The sequence below is a fragment of the Pinus tabuliformis genome, chromosome 2_1 (assembly GCF_031772625.1).
Source record: "Pinus tabuliformis cultivar Carrire ecotype Pingquan chromosome 2_1, CPIR1, whole genome shotgun sequence".
NCBI lineage: Eukaryota > Viridiplantae > Streptophyta > Pinopsida > Pinales > Pinaceae > Pinus > Pinus tabuliformis.
This window is the reverse complement of record NC_142299.1, coordinates 640,006,535-640,033,341: the sequence shown is the minus strand read 5'-3', so window position 1 is coordinate 640,033,341 and position 26,807 is coordinate 640,006,535. Positions and strand designations below refer to the sequence as shown.

Below are 26,807 nucleotides of genomic sequence, written 5' to 3'. Positions count from 1 at the left end.
ATTTTATGGTTTGAAACATCCACAAAAAAGGTTATAGTGAAAATTCCAAGATGATTCATTTGAAGCAACAAAACGCTAGGATCATATAGCTCTAATACAAAATGTTATGAATCGTGCATCTTAAAAATGATAAGAAACCAATAATTACAGTCCACTTCGAGTGGGAAGCCCCCTTTTATAATGAATACAATGTACAAGGCAACATTTGATGATCCTAAATATAAATCTCCTTAGTGTATATATATATTGGAGACAAAGTGTATAGTTTTAATAAAATGGTACAATGAAAGGTTATAGCTGACATAACAATATACCAATAAAAATGTAATAACTCAATATCTAAGGTCTAATAAGAGGTTTTAAGGTTAACATGGGGCTTAACACAACATGTTCCAATAATACTTTCTTATTACTTGGTCTTCTTACTCTTTTTGGATGACACATGTAAAAGGGTACTTTTGGTGCTCTCTTGTCAACAAATATCTTAAGATAGAGTGCCCCAATTGCAACTAGATCAATGCCACTATATGTAGAATGGTCATGGCATTTGTGAAAAGTGGTTATAATAAAGAATCCAATAACTATAAAGGCAATTATGGCAACTTTGAATTTGTCATTTTAAAACCCTTAGCCCAATTTGACTATGCATTCCATTGGGTGTTGATTATTGTTCATTTATAAAGGTTTTTAGAGAAGTGATGATTTTTAAATTGTTGTAGATATTCCATTGGAACAATTCATCTAAACAAATCTTGTAATATTTTGAAATATTATATTTTGTAGAATTATTTTCCTTATATTCTGGATTAATTATTTACTAGCTTTGTTCAAATTACGAAACAGATGAAATAAGAAACGGAAAAAATAGGTACATAAAAACAACATCCACACAAATGAACATAATGTTTATCTTCGGGAAACCAATATGGGAGAAAACCTAGCTAGAAATTAAAGCCTATCCTCCTCTTTTTCCTTTCATTATAAAAATGCATATAGAAAGAAATGAGAACTCTTATGGACTTACCTTTTTTAGATTTTGACATGAAAACCCACTATAGGATTTTCCTCCTATGTTATGATTTGAAAATACCACTCTTAGATATTTTGCTCATCTATGGAACGAGTACAATGCAAAAAAATGGAACCCCATCTCCTCCCAGCAACCCAATATTTAACATAGCCTAATAGCCATTTAGAGGTAGGGTTTTGTCTCCTTCAAGCTTCAATGTGATAAGGTTTTGGACCTCTTAGAATCTTCTTGAAAGTCCTCACATGGCTAGCCCACATGTGTGAGTAGTGGGGGTTGATGTGGCATCCACTCATACCATGGTGGTGAACTAGGTAGGTCAACTTGTAGGAGGCATAACTTCCACCCACGAGCTCTAATGAGGTGATCTTTGGACCTTTGGAAAGGTTTCATAGTGTATACTAGTGTTGTGGGGGTGTCAATTATGCTCACAAACTTTTGACCCCAAAAAATGTCATTTGATGCCTCAAAATGACTTCAAAAGGTTCTAGATCCCATTTTTACAAACTAGGATCTACCACTAAAAGGGGCTCGAGAAGCCAATTCCTCCATTTCTTTCCACCCAGAAAGTATCAAGATAGATGTCAAATTGTAAGATGGTTTAATCCAAATCAAGAAACTTACCTTGGAAGAGTTTTAGAGCACACATTGGAGCTTGTTTGAATGATCAACCACTTTGGAAAAGACAATTGGCATAATCAAAATTATCTTATTATTGTTGCATTGTCTCTTGTATCAAGCAACCTACCTTGGAGAAGTTTGAGAGCATAGATTGGAGCTTGTTTGAATGGTCAACCACTTTGGAAAAGAAAGTTGGCATAATCAAAATTATCTTATTATTGTTGCATTATCTCATGAAGTTGGTTACATGAGAGATCATTAGATATTGCATTTTTTCATTAGATATTTTATTGTTTTTTTCTTGGAGAAGAAAGTGAATCTCAACAATACATTGCCACTTTTATTGAGAATAGTACTTTATTGTTATCCTTTGAGAACCAATGGACCTAGGAAAAAAAATACTTATTTATTGTTGAGGAGATAGAGTTGAAACCTAAGTTATACGGTGTTTGAAACGGATAAGGCAAATTTTCAAAAAATCAGAATACAATACGGCAAGGAAACAACACACATATATATATATATATATATATATATATATATAATTTCATATTACCATTCACCTTTTAGAATCTAGATTCAATATTTAAAAAAACATAATCACCATCATTAATTCAACATAAACAAATCATCATCATCAATTCAACATAAACATTGTCATCATCATCAGTGAGTATTATAACATTAAACATATCATCAAGTTTCTGTTTCAAATTTCAATCATCAATATCATCACCAAAATTAATAATGCACACTACATAGTACAAATTAGAAAATGAACTATGCCTGACAGTCTACTATCATATGACATATTATGGTATTCAATGTTCATTGTTCAAAAATTTAAAACATCATCATAAATTACATTTACATATCATCAAATATGTCTTTATCCATGTAATTAAGATCCACATCAACATTTGAATCCTCCCCAAGGGTAGAAGCATTGCTGCCATGTCCACTTGAAGATGCAATTATTCGTGCCTCCTCATCAAACAAATTCATATGAGACATGACATTCAACGTCATATCCAAGTCAGGCAACTATGGTTCCACGTCCCATGGTTTGGTGGGCCCAAATTTGTATTCATCACTTTGAAGCGACAAAACTTATAGTTGTTTGTGCTCTTAAATATAAAATACACAAATGTATTTATAAATAATATTTTATTAATATATAAAAACGTACAAGATGATTGAATGTTACAATGAGGCCCTACTTATATACCTAACCAGGTGTCTTTTCATGATTGGGCATGTCTTTTAAAAATTCATTTTCACTTAACTAATGACTATTTAAGATAATCATTATTTTGATTATTTATTATTTATATATATTTATATTAATTTTATTTTATATAATTTATATTCTTAACATTGCCCCTTCCTTCAAAAGCTTTGTCCTCAAAGCTATATCGATGACAATTTTCTTCATCTTACGTTTGTCATCTCAGCATATGTAACTTGACGACATTGGTACCTCAGCTTGTATACTTTGCTGGTATCACCGTTTTGAAACCAGGGTCATCTATTCCCCCTTCCACCCCCCATTTTTTAAAGGTGACTTTATAAAAATGTATTACAAAGTTACTTTATGATGTAACAAAGTGACTTTATAATAATTTTATAAAGTGGTTTTTATTTGTTAAAAATTATATTATTTATTTTTATACCCACTAGACATCGACCATCGTACGGATTTGTACGATCGTGTCCTTTCTTGATATTGGCATCTGCTTGGCCTTGACATCATGTGCAAGATAGACGCCATCCTCCCAAAGGCCTTTGCATTGTATATATTCAACAAAGTCTGGAAAGCACTCAGAACCAAAATAATGGATGCACCTTCCGACGTCACTTTCTCTACACATACAAAGTCTAAAAAAATTGTTTGATTGCCAAAGAAACTGTGGAATTATTTTCATGGGTTTTGACATTATGAACAAAACCAAATCTGTATGTAGTCCATCTCGGTCTCTAATGACTCTGATCTTTACAACGCCCAGATGAACATAATTCGTAGTCACATTGGTCTTCATTTTTTGAGTTTTGGATTAAATCAATGTTAAAATTAATGAAACAGTTAATTGCAATTGAGTGGATTCCAAGCCATTGAAAAAATTAATGAAACAGTTGATTGTCATCGAGTGGATTCCAAACGCAGGCTTTATTTTCATGAAATCCTTATGACCGATATACGATTGTGTGGGATCAATGCCAAGATCAGCAATGTCGGCAATCTCCTCGTCAGTGAGAAGGGGGTACCACTTCTCAATGCAACAAACACAGTAACGCTTTGTACATATGGAGCACCAGACCACTCTTTCCTTGTCATTTCTTTGGCATTGATGGCACATTGTACTCACTGTTTTCTGTAATGGTGATTTTATTTCTTTCTCCCCCGCGACATTATCATGAGACGAAGAGCGTTCACCAAGCTCGGTATCAGCCTTGCTCTGCAATTTACTATCACATTTTATCTTCCTCTTAGTTGCTTCAACCTTAGCAACATCAACCTCTAGAGGTGGAGCAATCGTCATTATTCCATTGGGTAGAGAGAGTCGCACAAGTTTTGAGTTCGAATCCCGGGCTCTGGAATCCTCAAACCCAAGCGCTTTATTCTTCTTTCTCGGGGGTTCATAAGAATCCCGGACACCGGAATCCTCAAACTCAATTGCTTTATTCTTTTTTCTCACAGCTTCATAAGAATCCCTGGAACTGGAAACCTCAAACCCAATTGCTTTATTCTTTCTCACAATCCCATAAGAATCCTGGGCATTAGAATCCTCAAACTCAATTGATTTATTCTTTTTTCTCCCAGGTTCATAAGAATCCTTGGCTTTGAAATCCCCAATTTCTTTAGCAAGTGAAGCTTCATAGACATGTACGTTATTTCTGAAACTATAGACACTTTCTGGCAATTTCCTCTATTCTTGCAAGGAATCCTCTAACCATACATGACTCACAACTTGTATTCCTTTTCGTTGGAGTACATTTCTTTCTGCAGTCGTTAAGCTTACTAGAATTGATTTGAAAGGCACTGCATGCTCAGCTGTAGAAAATATGATTGCATATGTAGTATTAACTGGACAGCCAATCATAGAACCTCCATGCATTAAAAACTCCAGCTTTAACCTTCTCAATGTGAATTCTGAAATTCTTTGAGAATCTATGTTTATGGAATGGATGGCACGATGAAAATAACTAGAGCAATTATTGAACAGGCACCACTTGTTACTCGGGCAATACTTCTTTTTGTAATGCTCATTCAATATAATGGTTTTCAAAACTTTTGATTCCTCTAGATTATCAAAGAGCTGTCCCAAATCTGAAACATCAAGATCCCAAAAGTAGTGATCCCCAAATGCATCAATATCCTCTTTCATCTTCTCCTTGGATAACTCTGAAAGGCTCATAAAGTACTTTGGTCGTAATGGCAAGATGACCTTTTCTTTACAACAATCTATCACCCAAGAGTAATGAATGGCATCTTTGTGCTTAACAACAACTTGGTACTTGATTCCTCTTTTATCAGCTGCAATACTATGAGTAACAGAGTCATTTAAGTTCATCGAGAATGAAGCCCCATGTTCCCCCACCATTTTGTGAAATTGTTCCAGTCAAAAATCTGAATGAAAATTCACAATGTAAAACATTAGATTTACAAATATCAATGTCTCCCTTTTAACATTAGACACATTTGTTTGAAGCATATGAGATGGTACAACTGTAAGTATCTGATTCCCTCCTTTGGAAGCATGCCTTCTACCTTTTGGTTTTACTTGATCCAAATCTGCACAGTGATCTGCAATCTTTGTAGTACCACTTCTCGACTATACTAAGTCCGTAAATGTTTGTACATCAAGGCATTCATACCAAGGCTTGTCATATCACACCCTACGTATGCGAGGGAAGCGTAAACTAAAAGGATAAGCAAAGACCTCTGATTTAATCATCCGTACATCACTTGTTATCTCGAGTATAATGGACTTCTCTGGTCTTTCAATCCTAACATCAGGGCTCTCATTTGCATTGTTTGTCACTGTATAGAAGCTGGGGACCTTGGAATTATCTTCATGTTGTCTGAAATATGGTTTAAGTTTGCTAACGAGATCACACTTTTCATCAGAAAAACCTGTTCCAACTCTACAAAAAGAGAGAAATCTTGTTGGGTAACCACCGGAAGTCGAATTTTGTGCAAGACCTAGTAAAAATTATGCCCTCTCCTCCACGACGTTCAAATCCAAAAAAACCACCTATGATGAGAACATCGAGATCAGATCCAGTGTTTATATAATCTAGTTTCAACTTAAGCCATTTTCCACTGCGGTCACTAGGTTCCCATTTTGAATCTAAATCCTTCAAAATTATGCCTTCATCTTTGTTATCAACAGTTTCTTGGAAAAATTTAGAAACTTCTTCAACACTCTTCCAGCTAGCAGGCTCATCTTTATCTTTAAGATCACCCCCATTCTCATCATAATCTGAAATTTCCATAACCTCTTCCTGATCTTCTGTAGAATGTGGTGATTCGTCATGAATAATTTATGTAGTTTCATTTTTTTCATCTTCTTCAACAGTCTTATCTATGTTACCTTGAGGAGTTCTTAAACTAACATGTTCAAAATCTTTTTCCATGTTAGAACATTCTTCATTGTTAGTTCCTTTCATCTTAATATATTCTTCCTTTAGACATGCTGAATATTCTACAGATAATTTTTTTAATTGCTAGAACGATTCTCGAATTTCACTTAACTGCTCAATGAATTTAGGATGCAAACTTAATGGCATATTGTGCAGTGGATAACATCCAAAGGCTCACATGGCTCTAATACCACTGAAGTGACAAAACTTATAATTGTTTGTGCTCTTAGATATAAAATACACAAATGTATTTATAAATAATATTTTATTAATATATAAAAAATGTACAAGATGATTGAATGTTACAATGAGGCCCTGCTTATATACCTAGGCAAGTGTCCTTTCATGATTGGGCATGTCTTTAAGACATGCCTTTTCACTTAACTAATGACTATTTAAGATAATCATTATTTTGATTGTTTATTATTTATATATATTTATATTCATTTTATTTTATATAATTTATATTTGTAACACACTCTTGTGTGACAGAAGGCGAAGGTTCGAATCAACATACACTAATTCCTCAACCTTTTTGGAGCCCAATATGTTTCGCTTCACCGAATGGATGAAGCCATATGTACTCCAGTTTCTCTCCTTTGAAGAGGAACTAACAACCTATGACAAGATCTTGACGGTCAATTTTTGGATATGTGGAAGTTCCCCACCAATCAATTGGACTTAATATGGTCTTGTCCTGCATAGAATCAAGAACTGCACCCAAACCCTCTGATCCCTCAAAATGAGCAAACTCTGAATGAATTTGAATCTCAATATTAGGATCTACAAATAGCTTTTTAAAAGTTTTCTTAAATCCTTGTAAGACTTCTAGGTCTTTGTTTGGTGTAGTATTTTCTGGATTACTTAGCAACTATGCAGAATAATATTTTGGATTAACTGCATAGGCCAAAAGGTGCAATGGTGTGGTCACCTTGTTCCACCTTTTGGTCAATATATCTTTTACTTCTTTGTAAAAGACTTCATCTGGGTCCTTTTCCTTGACATTTATAACAACCTGTATCTTCTCTATCATGGAGTGCACACCCTCATACACCTCTTCGAAATTAGACATCTTTGTGTCAAACATGCGTAGGAAATCCACAATTGGCTTAGTAAATGCCAACAGGTACTCCACCCTATTCCACCATTTATCGTTAACAACAAACCTTTTCACTACGTGTACTCTTTTAGTTTGGGATTTCCTCCATTGGTTCCAAAGAAAATTGCATACCATTGATTGTAATGCTTCTTTCACCTGCATAAGCCTTGTTAAGACTATGATGTGAGCAGCAAAATGAATCTTGACAACCTGCAAGTGCCAATGTTTCAATAAATTAAAAATCATAATTGATTGAATATCTATTATGATTCACGAACCATGACTTATTTGAGAATCCAATTTATATATTTGAATTCAGAGTGATAAAAATTAGAATTTATGAAATAATCTTTAAAGTTTAGGTACCTTAAGGAGCTCTAACTTTGCGTAGATGCCTTGGGACATGTGGTGGTTTGTGATGAAGGCTTGAATTTCTTTTGCCTCTTCAAAAATAAGTCAAATCCACTCAATTTGCGCCCCCATCTTGCACAACATGAGGTTCAATGAATGTACAACACAAGGGGTCCAAAAGAAGTGTTGATATTTGTCTTCAATAATTAGGCCTGCTATTCTACACAACATTGCATTATTAGTTATTACCTAGACAACGTTTTTTGGCCCCACCAATTGAATTACTCCAATCAAAATTTTAACAATGAATTGGGAATCTTTCAACTTCCCCTCACAATCCACTACCTTCAAAAATTTTGCCCCCTTTGCGCTCTGAGCAATCACATTAATCAAAATCCTATTCCTTTGATCTTTCATCCATTAGAAATGATAGACACCCCTAAAATAAGCCATGAATTATGAAAGGGGTTTTTTATGCTCCAAATCTAACTTCTAAGCAGTCAACAATCTAGTGCGGACCTTCTCATATCAAGGGATCTTGTACCCTTTTGGGGCTTCATTCACTGCTTTGATCATCTTTGCCCAATAAGGAGATCACACAAGGTTAAAAGGAAGGCCATTTGCATAAATGCATTGACCTATAACTGCATCTGCCTTCTCTCGACCATCATTATTAAAACTCTTTTCAGGCGGTCCCAAATTAGACCGCTTTGAACCATGGCCACCAATTCCATAAGAGGAAAGTGGAGGCTTTGATGAAGATGTTCCCAACCTCGTTGGTTGTTTGAATTTAGAGGCAGGATTTGCCTCATTTGCTTTAGCATTTTCCTTGTCTTGTTCTTTTTGATATTTTGCAATTTTTTCTTTGCTTTTGCCTCTGTCCCATTCTCTTTAAGTGGACCAATGCATATTCAAGTCCTATTGTTTCTTAATGCAAGTAAATGTGCTTTAACCCGGGTGTATGATCCCTTAAACTCTTTTTGACACTCACTGCAAACCCATACTAATGATCCCCCTCCTTGGATCTCCCTACAACAATTACACATTTACAAAGTGGTGACTTTGGATCAACTTTAGGGGTCAATTCAATTTCTTGTTCCTCATTACGAATGGATGAACTTGAAGATGTCATGATGATGATGTAAATGGAAACTACAAAACAAAATTTATAAAAAATCTTGAATCTATTTCTATATATATTTCAATTTTCAACAAGCAACATGTTACATAATCTATAAATATATATTTTAGTATTTCAATTTTCAAGCTTGAATCTTGATTAGAACTTTAGGAGTAAACTATAAATACCTCCAATCTCCAAGCTCCACACAATCTTTAGGCTCTAGTAACCAAGCTCCAATGATCCAAGATTTTTTTTTGCTAATAGATGCATCGAAGTTGACATTAGTTACATCACTTAAAAACCATAAAAACGTAAGCATGAAAAATGAAGACAAAGAGACATCATCACAAAAGATCATGACACAGAGATTTGATTACGGAGTTTGTCCAATTTGGACTACATCTCCGGGCCCTTCTCAATAGTGGGGAGGCCTTCTTTTATTAAGTGGCATGAAAAGAGACAAGTACAAGCAAATTTCTACATAAACATCCTTATACCTCCAATATGGAAGATAGCTGGAAAATGGAGAGCGCAGCTCTAGAAACAGATAGCACCACTGACTTCTTGGCAAAAAATAGTGCAAAAACGCCTATCTGAACACCCAATTCGGGTAATCGAGCCTTCTGCACCTTCTTGGAACCTCCTAAATTGTTGAAGAAAGGTTCCGACTACCTGCCAGGAGCAGGTGCCACCATGCCACTGCTCTGCTCTGCAAATCTGCGCTTCTCTCTTGCTCTCCCCCTTCTTCAGACCCAAATAGTCATATATATATATATATATATATATATATATATATATATATATATATATATATATGTTGGTGTGGTCGAATCCTTCATAACCGGGCAGTTTTCAAACAAATGACAAATTTGTCAAGCGGGTTTGTCGTGAGACCGAGGATCTCGGGCCTGTATGATACAAGGCAACCGACCTCACAAAAATGGCAAAAACCCCTTTTTTAACCATGCGTTCATCTTGGCAGCAATACTTATTGGCGGACAGCTCTTGGTGTTTTACATCCTCAAAATAGAAAAACCCATTCGAGAGCAATCAAACAACCTGTTTCTATTTTAACAACTCGAACCGGTGGATAGTACTGAGAATTGGCACTCCCCAAAACCCGACGGCTCTAACCGAGAATCAACGTTCGTTCAATCGGCAGACAGGCCAAGTCTGGACACAAGCATCCCATGATAACTACGAATCCGACAAGAGTATTCACCATATACCATATTGTTTCCCATTCGGCCTCTCCATCGCACTATCACAATCAGTGTGAAACCATCAGTGCATTGGTCTAGTACGCAGTAACGTCTGTAGACCCGTCGGGTTTATGAATCATACTATATAGTATTTCGAGTCTGGGCCCCCTATCGCAATATCACAATCCATCGCGAAATCGCAATCGACCCTTTTCCCCCGAACCGTATCACAAGCACCAGATTTTACGTGCAATTGCGATATGCGATGTATATCGCATCGCAACTAAGTCCTTCCGAGGCCGATTCATAACTCCTCCAACCCGCAATATGCGATATCGCAATCGTAACCGGGAATGCCAGGAGCCGATTATCCTTAAGCACTCCTCCCTTTTATTGATATGCGATATGCAGGGCCCAGTGGCGACCTTCCACATGGCACTCCCTTATTCACTGAAACTATGCCATGTCATCTTCTCCCTGCTACCTGGAGAAGTCAAACTCAAACTTTGACTTGCTCTAACTTTGTCATCTGGACTCGGATTTGAGTGTCGTTCGTACTGTTGGAATCAAGATGACGAGCACTTTGATCCAATGCTAAGCTTATCCAGATCATGTCACTTTGAGTTTTGAACCTTTTGTCATGCCACTGGTACTTTTCTGAAGATCCACCTGGATCAATTCTCCTGGACCAATCCTCCTAGATCAATCCTCCTGGATCCTCCTGGATCATCCAAGCACCAATAGCCAAGGCTCCAACCTCTCCTCCAAGCGGCAATGACCTCCTCCTCCAAGCGGTGATGGCCTCCTCCAACTCCAAGTATGGAAATGATGACCTCCTCCAAGCAACAAATGACATGAAAATTGGGTGAAGGGGCCCTTTCATTAAGTGATATAGGTTAAGAGGTGGCGGGTCCCTCAACTCGCCACTTCAAAATGCATTATCCATTCCCAGTTTTGCACTTTACGCTTGGAAATGTTTCTGAAAATCCAGATACATATCACGATTTTCATGATATGTATCTGTATTTTCGGAAATGTTTCCAAACAGATTAAAAATTGCTTGAAATGTTTTCGAACTGAGGGTCGTCGTTTCCAAAAAAGTGAAACGCCTAGAAAAAGTATCTTTGACATTTCAATGTCGAATCTTACAACTATCCATTTTTAAAACGTTGAACGGTGTTTCTGGGGATTTGGAAGGACATTGCCGGTATCCTAGGTTGAAACCTATATAAGGGTTTGCTCTCTCTATTTGATGCATTGTGGATTTGGGAGAAATCCCTTGGAGCTTAATCCAATTGATAAGGATGGACAAGAGCACAAAAATCATGCCAAGATTGGCATGTGCATCTACAAGCTTGCTCCATGAGTCCATCCATTCTTGAATGGGACTACAATATGACAATGATGACTCATCCTTCTCCAAGCAAGGTCTTCATGATGACCCCTATGCATCTCACAAACATAATCCACATGCTTCAATAGATGATCTCCTAGGATTTCATGTACAACATCACTCCTCAAGACTTGAGATGCCTTTTCAAAGAATCTGTAAAATAAATCTTTGTTGCTTTCCAACAACTGAGAAGATGAAATATATATGAAAATTCAGTAACAAATTTAAAAAACAAATTAACACTTTTGCCTCAAATTTTGCACTTGTTGAACTTCTATATATGGTTAAAAAATTCCACACACCATAAACTGAAAACATTTTTTCCCATACATATTTCAGCGATTTCCCAGCTAGATTTTCAATGACATAATTTGGAAATATTAAAAAAGAGGTCGCTGAAAATTTCTGCTATGAAAAATAGCAAACTTCATGCTATTTACAGCCATAAAAGGGCCCTCTAATGCTGATATTTCATAGACAAATTCTTCAAATTTTAGAGGAGACAATGGCTGAAAATTTTCTGCATCATCATCACTGAAATCACACCCTTTTGACTACAAGAATTCTTCCCCTCTTATGAGACACGGCCGGTAAATTTCTGAATATTGACTCTCATACACATCTCCATAGAATGAAATAAAACACCGTCATCCTTCACCAAATAGAGTTATAATTTACCCAAATAACTTTCTACACATTAATCCTACATCATGCTCTCTAATCTGAAAATTTTCTGAAAATGCATTCAATAAATATGACTGTTCCAAAGGCAAAATTTCAATGCTCTCTTCACTAGATTTATTCAAACCAGCCTCATAGATGGGATCCCCATAAAATTTTCAACAATCAACATAAAAAATATGATTACTACTCTGAAAATTTATGTCTACAACTTCATCTCTTGGGCTACCCTCTTTCCTAAAAAATTGATCTGAAAATTGATCTTTCTTCAAGGGTTCATCATTATAAGTATCCATCTCCAAATCTTCAAAAATTGCATCATTAAGTTTAGAAATTTTAAGGGGATCATGGCTTACCAAACCCTTGTATTCATGAAACGATGACAAGGAGGCTTGATTGCTTATTCATCAATTTCATTTTCATGCTTTTGGTCTTCAATGGAGTCTTGAGTTGATTGATCTTTAAAACATTATCTCCATGTATTTGATCTCCAGTCGAACCAAGAGGTGGCTCTTGTTCTACAATGAGAACATGGGAAGGTTCCTCATCCATATGTTTTTCATGTGCTTGATCCTCCATAGGATCATAAAGTGCTTCTTCATCTTTATGTAGGGCCGCCATAAATTCTTCAACAATCCTTTCATAATTTTTCTCTTCATAATGAGGATCCCAACTTGAGGAAGGCTTCGATCAAACCTGCAAGGAATGATATCTTCTTTGGCCTACAACAAGTCCTGACCCAAGCTTTTAGACCTAGTTCCAAGGAATTTACAAGTAGTTTCGTCAAAACATCTTCATGTAGTACATTGATTCTTCAAACAAACTTCAAGAATGATATCACGTGTGGAGGTAGAAAGATCACCATCAAATTTTGGAATATTCTTATCCCATTTTAGAGGAAGATCATTTCGGTCCCCATTACATTTTCCAACATCTAAAGAGGGATATAATACATGAAATTCATGTGGTTCCATATTTCTTCATACAACTTGATATACATTCTAAAAATAATCTCTCATACTAAGAATGTGGAGTTGCCAAGGAGAATCTTCAATGCTTTCAAAATGCTGCATTCTTCACCTTACAAACACAAGGTCTTCAAAAATTACAAATAACAAAGACTTTGCTCTTCAAATGGTGTCGCCAAGATGAGAATATTATCTTCAAAAATATATATTCATCAAAGAAATCACTGATCTACAAATGTTTGACTTAAATGGACTTTATCCCTAACAACAATGCCAAAATTGTTATCACACAAACCTTCACTTCTTGAGATAAAGTCCTAAAGTTCAAGGAAGGCTTTGGTGTAACTAAGAGGGAGGCCACTATCACCTCATCAACCCTCTTCTTCACTTTAAGCTAGCTCTCCTCCAACTTACGAGGAGCTTTCCTAGGATAAGATTAATGGAACTTATCTAATAAGGGTTCAAGGTGAAATGAGGGTATGGTTCTAACAAAATAGACTTTTATGACTTGAATGAAAATAAGGTGGTTGCAAGGACTAGTGTATGATAGCCACCCTCTCAATCTTCTTCGATAAAGGTCACCTTAATATCAAAATATATGCAATATCCAACTCAACGTGGCTTGCACAGACCACATAGGTGGCACATTCCTCCAAAACTAACATGTAATAGTTACAAGTGTGGTCTCCATTGTATAGTAACCATCAAATCATGTGTAAGTAGGTAGATCCCCTAAAGTGAGGGATCAAACCATCAACCCCTCAATCCATGTGCAAGATGTTAAAAAATAACTAAGAAAAGGGTACAACCCCTCTCTAGAAATAAATAATGATATAAATGATGGGATGTCATACATGTGTGCCAAGGCAAGTGAGCACTCCATCAACAAGCTCCTTAAAGGTGGACATCCGCATGCTAGCAAACTCCTACAATTCCCAATGCACTGTCAAAACTCCCAATGTAATGTCATACCTCTAATGCATTGTAACAACTCCTGACAAAATGTCACGACACCCAATTTAGAAGGCTCCTCAAAATATGTAATGTATATTGGTCGACCTTCAAATATATGCCATGAAGTCAACAATCTGAAAGTGTTCCATTGAAAATGATAGTGAACCCCATCACAAGTCTATCCAAGTGCCAAAATGACCAAACAAGCAAGGGTGCCCATATAGTAGACCTCCATCAAGATTAATCATGCCAAGTCATCCTCAAAAAACTAGGACACACCATCATAAGCTCAAATAATATGCATGAAATCCATGTAATAAGAAGGAGAGCAACCAACATGAAACCCTCATTTACATGATCATAAACCACTCCAAGTGTCAAACCAAGTCACATAAGCAAGAATGCCTACATCATTGACCTCCAACTAGGTCAACAGAGTCAACTAGTCATTGTGAGGTCTAGGATTAAATCAAGATATAATGTGCACAAGAGGATCACTCCAATAAGAGTGATAGGCCATGTCATCACAAAGTGCCCTAGATATCAAAATCCTCCAAAGAATCAAGGGTACTCAAGAGGTAGGCCTACCGAGAGACAAAACCACGTAAGGTTAATCCCTTTAACCGTGACATATCACCATGAAAAACTATGCCATAAAGGGAGTGCTCTATGAAAATCCTTATCTAGTGTGTCAAGTATCAAAATAGGATCATCGCAAAAATATCAAGTACTAAAGATCTCTCATCATGGGGTAAATATCATCATCCATTATCAATGAGTCAAGCAACCTGAATTGTGTTAAAAAAACCATTGATACACTAATACCCATCATGGAATGATCACAATTGAGGTATATCCATCATGTAGCAAAATCATATCATCAAAAAGCACCTCATAATCATCCACCAAAGCATGTGCAACCATGAAGAAAGAACCAAGCCATGACAATGAATCAAGGAGAATATGAGGCTCCTCCACCAAGACACCATCCAATCAATAAACAATACTATCTCCAAAATCAAGCCTAATAGTCCATGATGCAATGTTGAAGCAACTTCTACCTAAATTACAACCTTTGGAAGGTTAGAATCATCATGCCAATTTGCAAATTTTTGAATCCTGTAAGGAAAATCACATGTGCAATCCTCATAAAAAATGAGGGATAACAATCCACTTGATTGGAAACATACATGATATACACACACAATACCATAGGAGTTAAACAATGATGTCCATTCTCAACTAGTGATGAACTATAAAATCTCATTTTGAATATTGTCCAAGACTTAGGTAGTTTCCTATAGAAATTTCTACAAATCTAGCTCTCATACCATGTAGAAATTTCTACAAATCTAGCTCTGATACCATGTAGAGATTTCCACAAATCTAGCTTCGATACCATGTAGAGATTTCTACAAATCTAGCTCTGATACCATGTAGAAATTTCTACAAATCTAGCTTTGATACCATGTAGAAATTCCTTGTAGATTCAAACTTCAAATTGTAATATGCTAAAACAATTGACTTGAATCTACTCTACTCATCATCAGCGGAAACAATAATTGATCGATGAAATCACGAAGCATAGAAGAGAAATAATTCAATCACACATAATACAATGATTTTATAGGGAAAGCCATAGCTAAAACCCTCTGCTATCTGTATATTGCATTAATCAGAAAATATGAGAAGATTACAATGCTTTTCTCAAGCTTGAGCAACCTCTGCACTATCTCTATCTGTCTCACTGCTTCCCAAGCAAGCCTTGGATGAATACAATATGCTCAAAGATTTATCTAAGGGGAAAGCTTGCTGCTCAAAACCCCTTCCTATCTGTATATTGCATTAGTCAAAGAATCTAGATGAATACAATATGCTCTACTCAACCTTGAGCTCAACCTGCACAAGTATTTTCTATCCTCCACCTTACTCACTGCTTTGGCCATTACTTAGCCAAATTTCCAAGCCTCTAAGCTCCTAATTCCTTTCCCCCACAAGCTCCACGCACAAACTTGTGCTTCCTATTGCTTGGTCTCACAAACTCGTGCTCACCAAAACAACATATAAACTTGTGCCTTCATTCCTCCTTTTAAAGGCAATTCGAATGGTTAAAATTAGTGAGTTTTCTAATTAAGGAATGATTTATTTTAGGCCTTCTTCTAACTACATGCACCATCTATTTAATTTAGATGATTTTACAACTGATAGTACACTGCCCCTGAACTCCAATCTCAACTAGTTCTTTCTCCGATCCGACATGCATGAGTTAATTATGAGTGAATCTTCAGTTTACTGGTTGATCACTGCAAGAAACACCCGACTGATCGGTAGGGTACACCCCACTACTGGACCTCCCACTAATTCCTCCATCAGTTGGAACTAGTTTAACTGACTTTAACTCAGTTAGACTGAATTAAATAATTACAATTCAACTAGTGCTCATAATTGTAGGAGAGACTCTACATGACTCTAGTTAGACCATCAACTTGAATTAACTGAGCCAACTAAGTCAAATTAACTTAGTTAACTATTACAAGTTGTTATGAGATGTGGAATTACAATTTATTCCAAATCTAATTAAAGGATAAATTAAATCAGAATCTTTCTTGATGCTATTTTTAACATTTCTTGTTGTTATTTTCAACACTCCCTCTCAACAAAAAAGGAATTTAACTCTATCCTGATCCGGTACCTTTGGAATATTTTGCATGCAACTCTCGCCACTGTTGTTGTTGCTACTGCAACATCTACAACCAAAAAGCATCCAAACAAAATAAAATAAATCAACTGTGTCTGCAACTATCTACTAGGAAAACTGTGTTGCTGCTGACTCTGCTAGTGAGCCTCCTGCTCTACTATCAACTCTGCTATGCACTCCTCAATATTTGACTGAAACTAATCCTCCTGCTACTAAACACTGTGGGCCCCTGTACCAAGGGTAACGATCCACGAGACAAACAGACCTCAATGGACCCTGCCCAAATTCTGCAACTCTAGGACTCTAATCTACTCATACTGTTGCTGCTACCTCTGCACTACTGTTGTAACTACTGCAATAATGAGTCTGATCTCTTAGATCCTGAAGCACTAGCTTCCATAAGGCTGCTCCTTCTAAAGCTAGACTCCCTCTGAGTCTCAATCTCCTTATGGGAAATCTCTCTGCTCCCTCCTGGCAACTTGCACTGTTCTCCTGCACTGGAAACTGGACTGCAAAGCTCTACGTTGAGAATCTCTTGGCTGTAATTGCACTTGCATACTACAACTGGCCAATTCGCACTGGCTGTGTCATTGCAACTAGTTCTACAACTGTCTCTCGGGTACTGACTGCAACTAGTTATGCAGTTGTCATCTGGATGACTACCTGCACCTGCTGACACTAAATCTGTTACTATGATACTGTGGGCTCTTGTAGCAAAGGTAGTGGTCCCTCTACAAAAATCTAGAATAGATTTGACTGATCTCCTTGTTGCAACTGCGCTAGACCCTACCCAAATCTTTGCACTCCTGGGACTAAGAATCTACATCAATCCACCTCACTCCTGGAGGTATAGTTGCATGTGCTCCCTCAGCCCACTTGGGTCGAACTCTCCTCCTACTGGAGGTCTTTGATTCATCCTCATCATCATCATCCTCGTGGTCAGCCCAACTGTCAACTGGCTGAGGCTTCCTCTTGAGAGCTAAATCATGCTCCCTCTCAACCACAACATCTCTAATCCCTACCTTGCTCCTCAAGGTTATGCATGCCTCTTCCTCTAATGTGTAGAGGCTCTCGATCCTGACACCAAATTGCTTGAGTTGACATGAAGCAAGATGCTTGAGGTAGGCCTTTCCATCTCTGAAGACTACCTTATACCCATTGTCTTCAACCCTTAGTTTCTTCATCAGTTCAAGTTTCTTGGCTTCATGGCTATTACCGAATAGCTCATTGAGGGTATTCCACATAGCAAAGGGAGTCTCTTTGCCATGTAGTTTCAAGGCTATGTGGTCTCTCACACCCCCAGGATGATGCTCTTGGCTCTTGCTACACTCTTCTTCCACTCTGCTAGAGCTTTAGCATCAGCTGTTGGAGGCTTTGGCATATCATGATCTATCAATTCCTTTAGCTAATTATCTTCCAACACTGCCTCCATCCTATACTTCCAAGCAATATAATTAGAACTACCATCAAGGGCATATTCAAGTCTCAATCCATAGAAAGACATCCTGCTAGCTCTAAAGAATGATTCTACAAATTCTATTCACCTGCAAAGACAACTTCAAATTGTTCTCTTCTATCATGATTTCAGCTACAATACTATGTAGAAATTTCTACAAATCTAGCTTTGATACCATGTAGAGATTTCTACAAATCTAGCTTTGATATCATGTAGAAATCTCTACAAATCTAGCTCCAATACCATGTGGAGATTTCTACAAATCTAGCTTTTATACCATGTAGAAATTTCTACAAAGCTAGCTCTAATACCATGTAGAAATTTCTACAAATCTAGCTCTAATACCATGTAGAAATTCGTTGTAAATTCAAACTACAAATTGTAATATGATAAAACAATTGACTTTAATCTACTCTACTCATCATTAGAGGAAACAATAATTGATTGATGAAATCATGAAGCATAGAAGAGAAAGAATTCAATCACACATAACACAATGATTTTCTGGCAAAGCCACAACTAAAAACCCCTGCTATCCGTATATTTCATTAATCAGAAAATATGAGAAGATTACAATGCTTTGCACAAGCCTGAGCAACCTCTGCACTATCTCTATCTGTCTCACTGCTTCCTAGGGAAGCCTTGGATGAATACAATATGCTCAAAGATTTATCTAAGGAGAAAGCTTGCTGCTCAAAACCCTTTCCTATCTGTATATTGCATTAGTCAAAGAAACTAGATGAATATAATATGCTCTACTCAACCTTGAGCTCAACCTGCACAAGTATTTTCTATCCTTTGCCTGACTCACTGCCTTTGGCCAATACTTAGCCAAATTTCCAAGCCTCCAAGCTCCTAATTCCTTGCCCTCACAAGCTCCATGCACAAACTTGTGCTTCCTATTGCTTGGTCTCACCAACTCATGCTCACCAAAACAATGAATAAACTTGTGCCTTCATTCCTCCTTTTAAAGGCAATTCGAATGGTTAAAATTAGTGAGTTTTCTAATTAAGGAATGATTTATTTAAATTTTAGGCCTTCTTCTGACTACATGCACCATCTGTTTAATTTAGATGATTTTCAACTAATAGTACACTGTCCCTAAACTCCAATCTCAACTGAGTCTTTCTCTAATCTGACATGCATGAGTTAATTATGAGTGAATTTTCAATTTACTGGTTGATCACTGCAGGCAGCACCCAACTGTTCAACAGGTTACACCCCACTAGTTCCTCCATCAGTTGGAACTACTTTAACTGACTTTAACTCAGTTAGATTGAATTAAATAATTACAACTCAAAATAAACTCAACTAGTGCTCCTAATTGTAGGAGACACTCTACATGACTCTAGTTAGACCGTCAACTTGAATTAACTGAGCCAACTAAGTCAAATTAACTTAGTTAACTATTACAAGTTGTCATGAGATGTGGGATTACAATTTATTCCCAATTTAATCCAAGGAAAAATTAAATTAGGATCTTTCTTGATGCTATTTTTAACATTTATTGTTATTATTTTCAACATTTCCTTCTTTATGGGGTTTACATTGCCATTCTACTATTTGTGAATTTCATTTTCCTTCTTTCCAACTAGTGTTTTAAAATTAGACCGGTCCAAATCAGATTCGGCATGGTAGATCGAGCCAGACCCCTGCCTGAGTTGGCTAGGTATAAAAACCGGTCCGACGACCAATCTGTTACCAAACAGGCCGAGCAAGACACTAATTTGGCAGTTCAGTAATGGACCGGACAATTCGACCGAGCCCGTCTTAAACCAGTCGAGCTAGTCCGTGAGGAAAAAAGGCGATAGCTCAGACTTCAAGCTCAATTTTTTTTATTCTATTTTTTTTAATGCCTCTACCCCTCTCCCAAGCCTATAAAAGTGACCCAACCCCCTCACATTTACTCACAACTATCTCTTTGCATTTGTGTGAGCATTTGTGAGGAGTTTGTGAAGAGTTGAAGTTGGTTTTTGGAGCAATAGTAAGGAGGGGCCATGGGTTTCCCCGTCTGACTCTATTCAAAGTTTGAGCTAGAAGATCTTACCTTGTTTAGAAATAATGGCTAGTGATGTTTTGTTGTAGAGGCCATTTAGAGCCTCCTTGGTTATGTGTTTTTGTTTTGATCTCTATATATTACATGTACTGGACAGTGCACTTGGTCCCATTTTGATATAATAGAGATATTCATGAGCATCCTTTGATCATATGTTGTCTTCTCTCTATATTCTAATGCTTTGAGTTTAGGTATGTTCTATGCTTAGAGCAACTTATTTCAATTTTCACAGTTAGCTCAATATCTTTTCCAGATTAGCAATCACGTCAGCATTAAAGTAAACTGCAGATAGAACATAAACATAAATTGCAGAAGACAAGCCAAGACAAGAGGACACAAGATGTGGTACTAGCCAGGGACAAACCCCAATGTGGGGAAAACCTTGATCAATTCTTCTTATATGTTCTTCAATAGTTCAGTAGAGAGAGAGAGAGAGAGAGTACGTTTACAACAGAGGTCAACACTTTGACTTATCTAGATAAGAGCATAGATCATCTCTAAGAAGATGATACATGAGATCAGTTGAAGACATGCTGCTTCAATTGATTCTCCAAGGTGACTCCTTCACCTATCGTTGTGCTGCATTTCGTCATCATGCTGCACCTCACCGCGCTGCACCATGCTGCACCCATCATCACTATGCTACATCTCATCATGCTTCATTAATCATGATTGTACCCATCACTTTACTGCATTATGTGCCATTGTTGCACCATGTTGCCATATTGACCTATGCGTTGGCTGCACCTTGCTTGCTTGTTGTCCCTAGCATGCTTGTTGTCCTTAGCATGTTTGTTGTCCTTAGCTTGCTTGCTGTTGCATGCTAGCTGTACCAATACATGCTTGCTGCACTAAGTATCATGTTGTTGTCCCAATATTAGTTTGCTATCCCTTGCATGCCTGCTGTAACATTGCATGCTTGGTGTACTTGCTGCTAAGTACCATACATTTGTCCCAGTGATAGTTAGTTGTCCCTTGCATGCTACTCTCCTTCGCAGACAGATGCTCCGGCTGGAACCCTAGATAAACACACCGGCAGCTCCTCAACTCCAATCTGCCCCACAAAAAACCCCAGGGTCAACCTCTAGGGACTGTGTCAGCCTTTTCTATCCTCTACTTTAGCTTTCCCAGCAGTTCCGGCTTCTGCTCTCTGTGCCAGCTTTCCTGGTAGTTCCGGCTTCTGCCCTCTGTGTCAGCTTTCCCGGCTGTTCCAGCAGTTCCTGACAGTTCCGACTGTTCCCAGAAATTTCGGCTTCTACCCTCTGCGTCAACTTTCCTGGCAGTTCCCGACAGTTCCGACTTTTGCCCTCTGTGTCAGCTTTCCTGGTTGTTCCCGACAGTTCCGGCTTCCGCCCTCTGCGTCAGCTTTCTCGGTTGTTCCAGCAGTTCCCGAACATGAGCATACTTTGATCATATGTTGTCTTCTCTCCATATTCTAATGCTTTGAGTTTAGGTATGTTCTATGCTTAGAGCAATTTATTTCAATTTTCACAGTTAGCTCAATATCTTTTCCAGATTAGCAATCACGTCAGCATTAAAGTAAACTGCAGATAGAACATAAACATAAATCGCAGAAGACAAGCCAAGACAAGAGGACACAAGATGTGGCGCTAGCCAGGGACAAACCCCAATGTGGGGAAAACCTTGATCAATTCTTCTTATATGTTCTTCAATAGTTCAGTAGAGAGAGAGAGAGAGAGAGATAGTACATTTACAATAGAGGTCAACACTTTGACTTATCTAGATAAGAGCATAGATCATCTCTAAGAAGATGATACATGAGATCAGTTGAAGACATGCTGCTTCAATTGATTCTCCAAGGTGACTCCTTCACCTATCGTTGTGCTGAATTTCATCATCATGCTGCACCTCACTACGCTGCACCATGCTGCACCCATCATCACTATGTTGCATCTCATCATGCTTCATTAATCATGACTGTACCCATCACTATACTGCATTATGTGCCATTGTTGCACCATGTTGCCATAATGACCTATGTGCTGGCTGCACCTTGCTTCCTTGTTGTCCCTTGCTTGCTTGTTGTCCCTAGCATGCTTGTTGTCCTTAGCATGTTTGTTGTCCTTAGAGTGCTTGTTGTTGCATGCTAGCTGTACCAATTAATGCTTGCTGCACTAAGTATCATGTTGTTGTCCCAATATTAGTTTGTTGTCCCTTGCATGCTTGCTGTAACATTGCATGCTTGGTGTACTTGCTGCTAAGTACCATACATCTGTCCAATGTTAGTTAGTTGTCCCTTGCATGCTACTTTCCTTCAAAGACAGATGCTCCGGCTGAAACCCCGGATAAAGACTCTGGCAGCTCCTCAACTCTAATCTAACCCACGAAAAACCCCAGCGTCAGCCTCTAGGGACTGCGTCAGCTTTCTCGGTAGTTCCGACTTCTGCCCTCTGCGCCAGCTTTCCCTGCAGTTCCCGACAGTTTTGGCTTCTGCCCTCTGCGTCAACTTTCCCGGCTGTTCCAGCAGTTCCCGACAATTCTGACTGTTCCCAACAGTTCTGGCTTCTGCCCTCTGCGTCAGCTTTCCCGGCTGTTCCGACAGTTCCGACAGTTCCGATTGTTCTCGGCAATTCTGGTTTCTGCCCTCTATGTCAACTTTCCAGGCTATTCCCGGCAGTTCCGGCTTCTGCCCTCTGCATCAGCTTTCCCGGTTGTTCCGGCAGTTCCCGACAGTTCCAGCTTCTGCCCTTTGCGTCAGCGTTCCCAGCTATTCCAGCAGTTCCCGGCAGTTCCAGCAGTTCCGGTTGTTCTCGGCAGTTTCGGCTTTTTCCTTCTGCGTCAGCTTTCCTGGTTGTTCCGGCAGTTCTCGACAGTTCCGGCTATTCCCGGCTGTTCCAGTTGATCTCGGTAGTTCTGACTTCTGCCCTCTAGATTGGGGCAGCGTTATCCCTCAGAATCTCTCCTATTAAAACCCAAAGACAAGTAGAAAGGAAGATATCCCAAGTGTGTTAAAATGACTTGAAGGCCACCTCTATTTATACTAAAACGTTGAGCACAAGTGGGGTTTATTTGGTTGCTAGCCGACCTTGATGAATTGTCCCATAACACAAATAAATTCATATCTCCATGAATACTTATCGAAATCGGATGATCTTTAGATCAATCCTACACCTCTCGATGAGAGGGATCCAAGAAAAAAATCATCTTCGATTAATAAGATGACCCACATGGAGTTTGGCCCTAGTTTCCAATTTTAACACTCCCTCTCAACTAGGGAGAACTCCATCTGCTGATCCATATGTCTGACTGTACTATCTCTACCATCAGTGCCCTGTACTGCTCTGCTTTGCTCTACTAAGCTCTACTCCGCTTTGCTCTGTTGAACTCTGCTTAGTTCTGCTCTGCTCTGTTGAACCATGAAGAAGAAGAGTTGATTGAGAATGTCTCGTACCATTCTCTACTGACCCGAAGTCAGTTCCATCTGAAGAGAGTGTGTCATATCACTCTTACTGACCCGAAGTTAGTTTTATTGATCCGAGATCAATATCACAAGAGAGTGTCTCAAACTAGTCATACTAATCCCAGATCAATTTCATTGATCCCAGATCAGTGGAGGTCATCCTAGCATAGGGAGTACGGTAGATACAACGATGTGTCCATCGATAATAGTACTACTATGGTCCCTAACCCCATTTCCCTGCTCATTGATCAGATGAGAGGTACTCCCCATGAGTCCCAAACTATATGGGTAGGATGCCTCGACAGGAGAACTAATCATCCTGTCTCATAGGAGATCCTGTCCCAAAGTCGCCACGGGAGAACTAATCATCCTGGCCCACAGGAGAACTAATCATCTTGTTTCACAGTTTCCACAGGGGAATTAATCATCCCACCCACAGGAGAACTAATCATCCTGTTTCACAGTTGCCACGGGAGAACTAATCATCCCAGCCCACAGGAGAACTAATCATCTTGTTCCATAGTTGTCACGGGAGAACTAATCATCCTGGCCCACAGGAGTACTAATCATCCTGTTCCATAGTAGCCACGAGGTATCACAGGGAAAGGTTGAACCTGCCAACATGTACATAGCGCACTACCAAGGGAGGGTGAGTCGCCCTGTGGTCGTATGTCACTCCAGTAAGTACTCCAAGCCCCCTAGAGCTCCCAGAGCTCAATGCATGCAACATGTAGTTCCCTTATACAAAGGTCTCTCAACGACTCCAAGTCATTTGGGAAAATCACAAATTTGACCTTTCCCCGGGGCTTTGACAAAGTGTCTGCAACCTATACATCAGTCTCAATGTGATGGAGCCTCCTCTCTCATTTACTTACCATATCCCAGATAAGGTAGAATCTGATGTCTATCTGCTGGAGCAAACATCGAATATGGGGTTCCTCAATAATCGAATCCCCCCTCTAGTTGTCACAGAGAATCACAGTGGTATTCATCATGTGTACAAATAGCTCACTGAAGAGATTCCGCAACCAGGCAGCTTCACACGAGATCATACTCGTAGCTATGTATTCGGTCTCGGCGGTGCTTATAGCAACCGACTTCTGCTTCCTGCTCATCCATGATATCGAAGCAAAATCCAAAGAGAACCAACACTGAGAAGTGCTCTAGTGATCCTCCACACTGTCTGCCCAGTCAGCATTCGAATAATCATGCAGTTTCACATTTCCAGCAGTGTATCTCAATCCATGAGAGATTGTGCCTCGAAGATATCTCAGAAGATTCTTGGCACCAATCCAGTGAGGCTCAACCAAATATGAGCTCACCATGCTAATTGCAAAACATATATCCGGACGGAAGTTCACCAAGAACATCAATGCAAATGAGTTTATGAAACTCAGAGGCATTTCCCAAATCTGGTCCATCATCACCACCATATAACTTTTGAAAGTTAAGATCCTCGAGGTAGTCACTGGCTTGCAGTTTACCATTCCACATCTGGAATCCAACTCCCTCTTACTTCTGCAAGTGAAAGGGTCTGCACCTGTCAAAAATAGGTCGTCCTCAGAAGGTTCCGATATGAGAGGTCTATCATCCACAACCTTCGAGCAATGGCTTGGATCTGTTTCACTCCTAGTGAATCTCAACTTCATCAGACAGCTATCAATCCTCTCATACTATGCCCGAGATGTTTTGCTTCAATCCATAGAGGGCTTTCTTCCACCTATATGCATGAGATTCCCGATCATGAATCTCAAACTCCTCTTGTTGTTCCAAACCTGGGGACTTGCTACATGAGGGGAATGTTCCCACTGTGAGATTTTCCTTCGATACATCTCAGACATGTACCTTCATGCTCCTTTTGAATTCAGGCATCCCTGTCGTCATCTTTCCATCGATGGATGCCACCCTGAAACCTTTGACTTCCATTGCCGAAATGGGCACCAGGTTCTTCATGCGATCAGGTACATAAAAGAGATTTTGTAAATGAATCGAGTTACCCTCATTCAATTGAGGAGTAACATCCTACACCCTTTTCGGAATAGGGGGCATCGGCTCCAAGTATAATCCCACGATTGTTTCCATCTCTACTAGATTCGAGAGAGCACCCTTCTATCCGATGAGGTGCCTTGAAGCACTACAATCAATAAGCCAGATTCCCAAAGAATCTGAAGGAGAGGGCCAATACAAGATAACGCTTCTTTATCTTATCAGAAACAACATTTGATTCTTCATACTTGGGGTTCCTTGCTTGGGCTTTGTCTTCACCTCAGCTCTAATACCATGTTAAGTTTAGGTATGTTCTATGTTTAGAGAAATTTATTTCAATTTTCACAGTTAGCTCAATATCTTTTCCAAATTAGCAATCACATCAGCATTAAATTAAACTGCAGATAGAATATAAACATAAATCGCAAAAGACAAGCCAAGACAAGAGGACACAAGATGTGGCGCTAGCCAGGGACAAACCCCAATGTGGGGAAACCCTTGATCAATTCTTCTTATATGTTCTTCAATAGTTCAGCAGAGAGAGAGAGAGAGATAGTATGTTTACAACAGAAGTCAACACTTTGACTTATCTAGATAAGAGCATAGATCATCTCTAAAAAAATGATACATGGGATCAGTTGAAGACATGCTGCTTCAACTGATTCTCCAAGTTGACTCCTTCACCTATCGTTGTGTTGCATTTCGTCATCATGCTGCACCCATCATCACTATGCTGCATCTCATCATGCTTCATTAATCATGATTGTACCCATCACTTTAATGCATTATGTGCCATTGTTGCACCATGTTGCCATATTGACCTATGTGCTAGCTGCACCTTGCTTGCTTGTTGTCCCTTGCTTGCTTGTTGTCCCTAGCATGCTTGTTGTCCTTAGCATGCTTGCTGTTGCATGCTAGCTGTCTCTTGCATGCTAGCTGTACCAATACATGCTTGCTACACTAAGTATCATGTTTTTGTCCCAATATTAGTTTGTTGTACCTTGCATGCTACTCTCCTTCAGAGACAGATGCTCTGGCTGAAACCCCGAATAAACACTCCGGCAGCTCCTCAGCTCCAATCTGCCCAACGAAAAACCCCAGCGTCAGCTTCTAGGAACTGCATCAAA

At 38.7% G+C, this 26,807-nt stretch overlaps 1 protein-coding gene and 1 pseudogene across 2 annotated transcripts in view; both read right to left on the bottom strand.

The window, feature by feature from the left end:
* Nucleotides 1–26,807, bottom strand: part of LOC149202178 (uncharacterized) — a 217,449-nt gene that overhangs the window by 42,872 nt on the left and 147,770 nt on the right. The window lies entirely within an intron of this gene.
* On the bottom strand, nt 3,703–6,145 carry LOC149202179 (DNA ligase 4-like; annotated as a pseudogene).